This window comes from Fundulus heteroclitus, chromosome 21 (genome assembly GCF_011125445.2).
Source record: "Fundulus heteroclitus isolate FHET01 chromosome 21, MU-UCD_Fhet_4.1, whole genome shotgun sequence".
In the NCBI taxonomy this organism is placed as follows: Eukaryota; Metazoa; Chordata; class Actinopteri; order Cyprinodontiformes; family Fundulidae; genus Fundulus; species Fundulus heteroclitus.
The window spans coordinates 14,883,361-14,892,323 of record NC_046381.1 but is presented as its reverse complement, the minus strand read 5'-3'; the positions used below and the strand labels follow the sequence as shown (position 1 = coordinate 14,892,323).

The 8,963-nt window shown below is 43.2% G+C and overlaps 1 long non-coding RNA gene across 1 annotated transcript; it reads right to left on the bottom strand.

Annotated features, from left to right (window-relative positions):
* Positions 1-203: 203 nt before the first annotated feature.
* LOC118556975 lies at positions 204-6,911 on the bottom strand. The gene is made up of 2 exons (XR_004927523.1): positions 6,822-6,911; positions 204-618 (listed from the first exon to the last, which is right to left on the bottom strand). It is a non-coding gene; the product is annotated as an uncharacterized LOC118556975 (long non-coding RNA).
* Between the last annotated feature and the right edge of the window lie 2,052 nt (positions 6,912-8,963).

The window sequence follows — 8,963 nt, the reverse complement described above, 5'->3', positions numbered from 1 at the left end:
CACAGCAGGGCCCGCACAACAGTCAATAAAATACTAAGCCATTCCTGGAAGGCAAGTGAAGGTCAGATGAAACTCGCAACCCACAACAAAGAAGTGAATTCAGGCTTGAATAATGAAAACACATTGTGGAGAATATACTAATATACTTTATTTAGTTATTCACTTAACAATTAGCACTGACACTTTTTTTTTTGTCTGAGCAAGTTTACAAAGATTGAGCTTTGCTATCATAATAGAATTTGATATTTCAACTAAAATGATACCTATCAATAAATAAGTCTCCACTCTAACTTCAAAACACATCGGTTTAATCAAAGGGGACATATGATGCTTTTCAGCTCTTCACTTTCACATTTAAATCATTCAGTTGTGGTCTATATATAAAGGGGTACAGCAATGCATTACTCTGAATTCCTCGTTAATTTAAACCCACATTCACCCTTTTTAACCCTGACTTGATCTGATCTGAGATCAACTTGTTTTGGAGTTGTTTCTTTAAATATAAAGGAGGAACTTCACAACCCGGCCCCCTCCAGATCGCAGAGGGTTCCACTTCAGCCTGGTCAGCCACTTTTCCGCTTGTAGCTTCAGCATCCTTCAGCTTGGACTACAAAATCACTGCAAGAAATAAGAATAGCAGATTTGCGAGATTGGTTAGCCAGAAGTCCCTGACCTTGTGTAGCAGCTCTGCAGCAGATACTGTGACGTAATTGTTCCAAAAACTGAACGGCTTAGAAAATATGACCCAAACAGAATGTAAATCTGTGCACCTCCTGCAGAGACTAAATTAAACTTTTCTGCACCCCTAGAGACACCAAGTAAACAAAATATATTCAAGGGCTAAAAAAGAGGATTTTGCATGATCTGTCTGCAAAAAAAGGTGCTATAAATTATTTCTTGTAGTTGATATTGCTTCATATGTGAAGCATCCAAAGGATTTCATTAAAATAATAACATCAGCCTGTTGTTTTATCAGGCCAAATGTCCCTCCTCAGTAAGACGGTTAATGATATGCAGCCCTACCTAGTTGACTTCTCTCTGATTGGCTAAAACCACATTTGGACAGCAACACTGTCACAAATCCATTATTATGGCTGGTGGAAGTGTTTGTGTTGCTAGGATGTCGGATGGGCGAGTCCAAGCTGACCAAAGGCTTTAACCTGGCGGTGTGATTCAACATTCACACGGTGGCACCGAAGTCGACAGTCCAGCAGAGCAGCGAGCTCTCCAGCCCAGCGGTGGAGAGCAGAGCACCCTCCACGCCCCGGTGCTCTGCTGTCAGCTGAGCGCTTTCCGACAGTGCTCATGTGTTTTTCAGATGAAACAGCATTCAGAAATAATAAACTTACGGGTAATGACAGCGTTGTGGTTTCCACCCTCGGTGTTGGTATAGATGTTTCTTTCAAAATGAGTTTGTTCGAAAACCCTTTTGATATCAGTAAATTGCGCTGAACATATGAACTTAACACATTCTCGTATTGGATCGTGATGAAGTTGGTTTTAGTTTGATATTGGATATTTACGCTCCGGGGCTTCGGCGCTGAACAAGCAGGGAGCGGCAGGCCCAGATCGCCCTCTCCTGTATTGGCTCGAACAGAAGCTGTGGAGCACGAATATCCAACCTAAAACTAACTTCACCGTGGTTCGTCTTGGGGTTATAGTTGTGTGGTACCTCCACATAAATTAATTTCAGCAACTTCTCAACCTCTGGGAGTAAGTTTAAGCTGACCGCCCATGAGCAGGTCCAAAAGGACTCACTCTTGACAGTCACACGATATTATCAGTTCACAACAGACCATTGTATAACCCCTAAACCACAGAAAAATTATATTTGTTGTCATGGCCCCTTTAAAATGTGCCGATTTACCTAGAATCTCTTCAAAGTCATTTGAAGTTGCTCTGTACTAAACCTAATGTTGGGCGACTCAGTGGGTAGCAGAGTCATCTTGCAACCCAGAAGTTGTGGAGTTTGTTTCCAGCTTCCTCCTATCATGTGTCAATGTGCCCATGGGCAAAGCACTAAACCCCTTAGTTGCCTACTGATCTGTGTATCGGTGCATGAACGTGTGCAGTTGTGTGAATGTGGCTACAGTGTGAAGTTTGAATGAACAATATGGAAGGAGACGCACTATATAAATCCGGTCCTTTAGCTTCTCACAGGGGGCTAGCTAGCTAGCTAGCTAGCTTGCTAGCTAATACAATAATATTGATGCGGTTGTGTACGGTGGAACCTATTTTTTCTCCGTGTTGTTTTTTTTTTCCCAAAGTGGTATTTTTAAAGTTTTGTTCCAGCCAGCAGTGACGTAGCGAACAGCTCAGGGACCACCATTCCCATGGGAGAAACCAGTCGACAAAACAGAAATAGCTTAGACCCCATCCAGCTTTAGCCTACTGTCAGCTAAAGAAGAAGCCAAAGAGTTGCTAAAAATATATTTCAAATCTCCTGAAATTCTCACTAATGATTAAAAATTCTGAGCTAGATGGGTAAATGACGTCAAAACACGTGAAGCTGTTTTCAGGAATGAGTTTTTAATTTACATCATGCACACATCCTTCTTTATAGGTCAAAAGTCTAGTTTTAGCCGTCCAGTGCCTCTGGGTGTAAGTGTGTCAAGCCGAGGAGAAACGGTGTCCCTCCTGTAGCTGTGTGTGTGTGTGTGTTTGTGTATACAGAAGCTTTGTAATTTAGTTCTTGTAAATTCATAATTTGGTTAGCCCAACTGCTCTCAGGGTGTGCTGGAATGCTGCCAGCCCACTGCTTTGTGTGTGTGTGTGTGTGTGTGTGTGCAAACTCATTGCCTCCACTTCCACCGCTCTGAGCCCACTCTTCCTAATCCTCCCCCTTCCTTGTCACAATGACACACCACAACCTTCAAGCCCGAGGTTTCGGCTCACTAGTCTCCTCTGCTTGCAACATGACAGCATCATATCAGCCCTTTCTGCAACTCAGCGGCCTTCCCTGCTTCCAGCGTGACAGCAAGGTGAATGCAACCCCCACCCCCTTCCTCCCCCAACCCCCCAATAAATAAAATCTGTATCTGCAGCCTCCACAGTGATGTGATTGTGGCTCTCTCTTGAGTGTGTGCACAGAGCTGTGGTGGTGAACTAACCGAGATGGATGGAGAGTGGCTGCGCTTGGCTTAGGTAATCAGCTGGAATGCTGGCACATGCAGGACAACACCTGCTGCTGAGAGGAGTAGCCAGAGCTAATTGCGGGAGAGTGATGGGGGTCTGTAGCCGCTGCAAACTCCGCAGACAGCTCAGCCTAATGCAATTAGCCGCCATGTTCTCCTGCAGCAATATTGCATTATGGTTTTTTACATTTAATTTAGCCGCCGCAAAATGAAACGGTATCAGAGAAAAGAGATAATGAGAGCAAACCGATATTGAAATCTGCCCAGTGTTGGGAGGCTAATAATGAGACAATGAAACACAGTGGCTGACAACATGGTGGGCTGTAGTAAAACATCTTAATAGTGTCATTAGGAAGATGCTTCTTTGTGTTACTGCTGCAAGCCAAGAAGACTGCAGTGGATCCTTTTTTTTTCATTTTCTCTCCTATTCTACTACACATTAGAAAATGACCAAAAAGTGAATTTCTTTGCTGTTTTTTATGACTGTTTTCTTTTGTTGCCCGTATATGAACACTCCCACCATGCAGCAAAAAAACACAACAGCATTTCTTGTCAAACTGTAATCTGTCTCTATCCATACATTGTCCTCTGCTAAACTGGGATAGTGGTGGTGACAGGTCTTTGAAAGAAACTCAGACATCCCTCTTCCCAGTAAGACTCTTTAGCTTATTCTGGGTATTTCAAGGTGCTCCTAGGTCGTAAGAAAATACATAGTCCTACCAGCCAGTTACCCTGAAAACGTGAGATATATGGTAGGTATCTTCATCAGATGCCCAAACTATTTTTAATGCAAAGCAACAGTGGCTCTGGTGGATAAAGCCCATTTCAACCTCTTATGACCATCGGGGAGAGTTTGATTACTTTTTGGCTCATCTCTTCCTTCTCCATGACAGACAGGCTGATTGGTGTTTTGGGATTGCACAAGCTGTGTTTCCATCCAATTCTCATGCAAATTTTGAGGAAACTTTTATGTTTTCATGAACCAAAACACAACCGCAGGTGCAGAGGAAGACATGAGACGATGGTCCGACGAACATCGTTGGATGAAGACTTATGATGAGCCAGAGTGCCATTCGACTCCAGCTGAGTAAGAGTTGCCTGTTTCTTGAAAGATTTTAAAGTAAATAGATAAATACATTTCAACCCTTGGTGTAATGTGCTGGTATGACGAGTATGACGAGTATGACTCCAAACAAGTTCCAGTTTGTCTATCCATCTCCTGGTCCGCCCCAACATCACTCTTGAACAAGACACCAAAATACTTGAAATGCTTAAAAAACAACTAGACGGTTTAAATCTTTCGCCTTGGGGCAGAGACTGACTTGGAGCAAGCCAACCACCTCTTGTGTTGAAGAACCATGCCCTCAGACGTAAAGGAAATGATTTTCATCCTGGCCTCTTCACCATCTGCTCTGAGCTGCACTCTGAAGTCAACAGCTCAAACATGCTAACAGAACCACAGCATCTGCAAAACAGCAAAGACGAGACTCTGAGGTTCATAAGCCAGATGCCCTCCTCTATGATACGCTTTGAAGTCCTGTCCATGAACACCACAGTCAGGATTGTGACAAAGGCCACACGAATGGAACAAAACTGACTTTGTGTCGAGAACATGGGAAAAGCTCTTGCTTTCAGAATATAAATCCCGTATATGTCCCTATTAGGGAACCAAGTTGCCCAATATTTCAGCATCACCCCCTACAAAATACCTTTAGGCACACGGTTCACGAGCCATAACAGAACACATACAGACTGGACCATGCCAATAATCCCTTTGAAGTGCTATATAGGTGTTGTCAACACATGATTTAGTCTGGTAAGTAAGGTATTATGAAGGGGCCCAGGATTTTAATGTCTGTGCGTCAGCTTAATGCCATATTGCATCAATATTTGAGACTTATTTTGAATTGGAAAAGAAGTAGCTTTTGAATTTCCTGAGTTGTATTCTTGGGTACTTAGTAAAGGAAATAAATGGTCATGACAACATACAGATGATTTGAAGGATAATGAGGATACGACAGCTGGTTCACAGTGAGCTGCTGATCATGTTAAGATTAGCTTTTTAATTGGTATTTCATTTTTTAAGTCAGGACTACTTTTGATGGTCTCGTTCATGGTTTCACTGCAAAGCCGTTAGGACTGCAAAGTGGTGCAGATGGTGGCCCTGTTGCTTTGCAGCTAGAAGGTCCTGGGTTTGAACCCCAGGCCTGGTTTCTTTTTGCATAGAGATTGCATGTTCTCCCTGTGCATGCTTGGGTTCTCTTAGGGTACTCCGACTTCCTCCCACTGTGCAAAAAAAAACACCTGTCAGGTTAACTGGTCTGTCTAAATTGCCGTTAGGTGCGAGTGTGCATTGTTAGCTGCTCGGTGATGGACTGGTGACCTGTGCAGGGTGTATCCTGCCTCTCACCCAATGACCACTGAGGAAAAGCACCAAACCATCCCCCCACCCTATGCGCCACCCTGCAGAGATTAGCGGGTATAGACAATGAATGGATGTAAAGCCTTAAATAGACGATTTCACATGTAACAGAGAGTCTGTAAAGCACATTTTGACATGTTTTAGACCAGTATTCTGTTGGTGAAAACACTAAAACTTGAACATTCAAAATGCCTTTTCAGCATTAGGGCAAACTTAGAATTATAAATAATATATATTGTTTTAAATCCTTAAAACAAGGACCTTGCCTTGACTTGCTGTTAGCAAAGGAACGAAGTGAGGACTAACTTTGCTACAAACGTGGATTTGTCACTCTGATGGTTGAATGGGAGGGGCATACAAACACACACACACCACAGGCCCAGAAATGTTGCTTAAATCTTGGTTTGTATCATGCTTCTGTACCCAGTATCCCGTATCACCTTATCTGGGCACATGTAGACGAATCACAACACTCTTATATAATAGCGTTTGCACAATAAATGTTAATGTTTGTTTAAAAGAGGCGGATATATACTTGTTCTATGAGCCTGTATTAAGGTTCACATTAAAGAGAATTTTGTCGTTCGCTGCTTGGTGGTAAAGGATGTAATAGCTGGGCCTCGACCCTATTAGAGAAAGCCCCTTCCTGGCTTCTTGCTCAGCTAAAGTAGTGCAGCGAGACAAGCTGCTGCAGTGTGACTTTGCTCCTCTCCCATGCTTTGATTCATTATTCAGCACCTGAGAAGTCATCCTGCATTCCCACAGCAGCGCGGATAAACATGCAAACTCAGAACCTGCCCTCCGCCCCACAGAGAGCAAGCACAAAGGCGCAAATCTGGGAAAAAAAAATAGGGAACATTTTTGAAAAATAAATGAAAAACACAAACCTACTGATGTGATCTTCCGCTATGCATTTAAGGCATCAGTAAAAAAAAAAAACAATCATGAGAGGTACGCACACATCCTTGTTTTAAATGCTTACTTTGACTTACCACAACCCTAACCTAAGCATAATTGACACCTTAGTCCTGAACCTAACCCCTAGCCCAAAAAATGAGGACCAAGAAAAGGTCCTCACTTTGGTGCTAAAATATGAAAAATATGTTTGCACTCAGATGCAAATACAAGTACACACACACACACACACACACACACACACACGCAAACAAAAACACTGCCCCCTTCTGCCAGCCCTGCTGGCCTGCACCCTGCAGGAAAATGTTTTTCCCTAATGACTCCGTAATGACAGCGACTTATGTCCTTACCATAGTTGATTTGTTTCCTGGATTTTAAGAGTAGATTATTTCCATGGTACAGATTTAGCGTAAGCTGTTCAGAAACCACAAGCACTGCACTTCAGTCCCGGTTTGGGATTTTAGCCAGGTCTAATCAGATTAAAGCCCTGTTACTCCCCCTCCTCTTCCCCCCCCTCCACCCTGCTTTTTCTCTTTCTTTTTTTTTTTCATACAGCATACCACACCACTCTCTCCGTCATTCTGCATGAGCCAGAAGAAGGGAGCCAGAAACAAATTGCTTTTAGTAGAAGCTGACAAGTAGTTGTGTAGAGAAAATAAAAGGTTGTTGGGAGCAGATTAATGCTCTTTCACAGGAGAGGGTGGCTGCGAGGCTGCTGTATGCTGTTGCACATTAGAGACGGGGAGAATATTCTCAGTCGGCGGGCGCTCTGTGATGTAAACTCACTGAATAAGCTAGCTATGTCCTTTTAATGATGGGTTGTTGTGGTTGACTTTGACCCTCTCAGGTTTGAATGATCCCCAGCCCTCAGCATTGCGGCTTTGTAAGACAAACCAGCTCAGTATGGATTTTAAATCACCTCCAACCTGCTCCTGAAGCAAAGACCAATAACCGCGCTGGATGTTCTCATCCAATCTCATATCTGTCTCCTTTTCTGTAAACCCTGTTGAGCAAATATAATTTCAGACACATTCGGCTCTCATCGGTTGCACGGTTGTATTAAAAAAATTGAAGCGAAACATCTGTGGGATTATATTTCTAGTACATAGTAGCACGTCTTGCCAAAGCGTTCGTGTTTTTCTGCTCACGCCCGCGGTTGAAGGGAGAGAAGTTTCGACTTCTAACCTGTGAAGGTTTTTCTTTTTTTTTCTTTTTTTTTTTTCTGGCCTGACCTGGATCCTTCGGCACGAATTAAACGAACAATGAAAAGAGTTGCGCTGAATGATGGCTCCACGCGCCTTTGTGCCTCTGTTACAAAACCACTTCTGAAAGGGCGGCTTGGATGACACACTCTGTAGAAATCGATCACATTTACTCAAGCCCCTGGGCCTTCCAAAAAGCTGGATTCAGAGCATAAATAAATAAATAAAATGCTGAAGGGGGAAAAAAAAAAAGGAGACGAAAGAGAATGAAGTGAAATCCCTTTTGCATTTGAAAAAAGAATGGAACAAGAATGAATCTGGGCGGGGTGCGGAGAAACACCTCGGTCCAGGACTGCTTTGCAGACCCCGGCGTGCACTCATGCGGCAAATTTCATCAGCAGCAGCTCTATTGATTTTTAAACCTTGGAAATATAAGACTAGGGAAGTCGGCCACAGATATATCCAAGGATGTTTGGGTTAGTTATCTGCGCCCTTCCCCTGTCTCTGTCTTCTTCCAGGCAGCAGGAGCAAGCCGATGCTCTCCGAATTGCTCGACGATGCTTGGCTAACCCAGAGCTGAGCTTCACAGACTAGATACCAGATTGAAAAGACAGACATTGAGCCGGACGCCGGAGAGAGTATCTACCTCTTCTGTGTGTTCTGTAAACGGACTCAAAGGGATGGTTTAGATTTTTAAATTATAAAGTTACTGGTATTAATTGTGCCTTACTTGCAAAGATGCAATACTGATGTTTGTGGAGAAATGGAAATGATGAATGTTGAAAGACAAACAAGTGAAAAATGTTCACATCTTTGGGTCTACAAGACTTGGAAAAGAACAGGAATGAAAGATCTGACGCAAAATCTAAAGGTTTACTCCTCTTTCGGTAGACTTAGAGCAGACGGGGAAGTTGCAGCTGATTAGGATTGGACAATGACTTGCCAATAAAATATCCTTACACCATTATACCCCCACCACCAGGTGCCTGAATTATTGTTATAGGGCAGGATGGATCAATTATTTTGTGTTGTTTAAGCCAAGTTGGGACACTAAGCTGGATGTCGCTGCCAGAATCCTGGCTCATCGCACAAGGCAACGTACTTTCCAGTCCTATACTGTCTAGTTTTGGTGGGCCTGCGTAAATCATAGCCTCAGTTTCCTCTTGTCAGCTGCTCGGACTTCTGCTGTCATATCCCGTCTTCTTCAAGGTTAAACGTGTTGTGTATTCAGAGATGGTTTTCCCCATGCCTTCGTAGTAAAGGGCGGTAATTTGACTTGCTGTTTCTCTG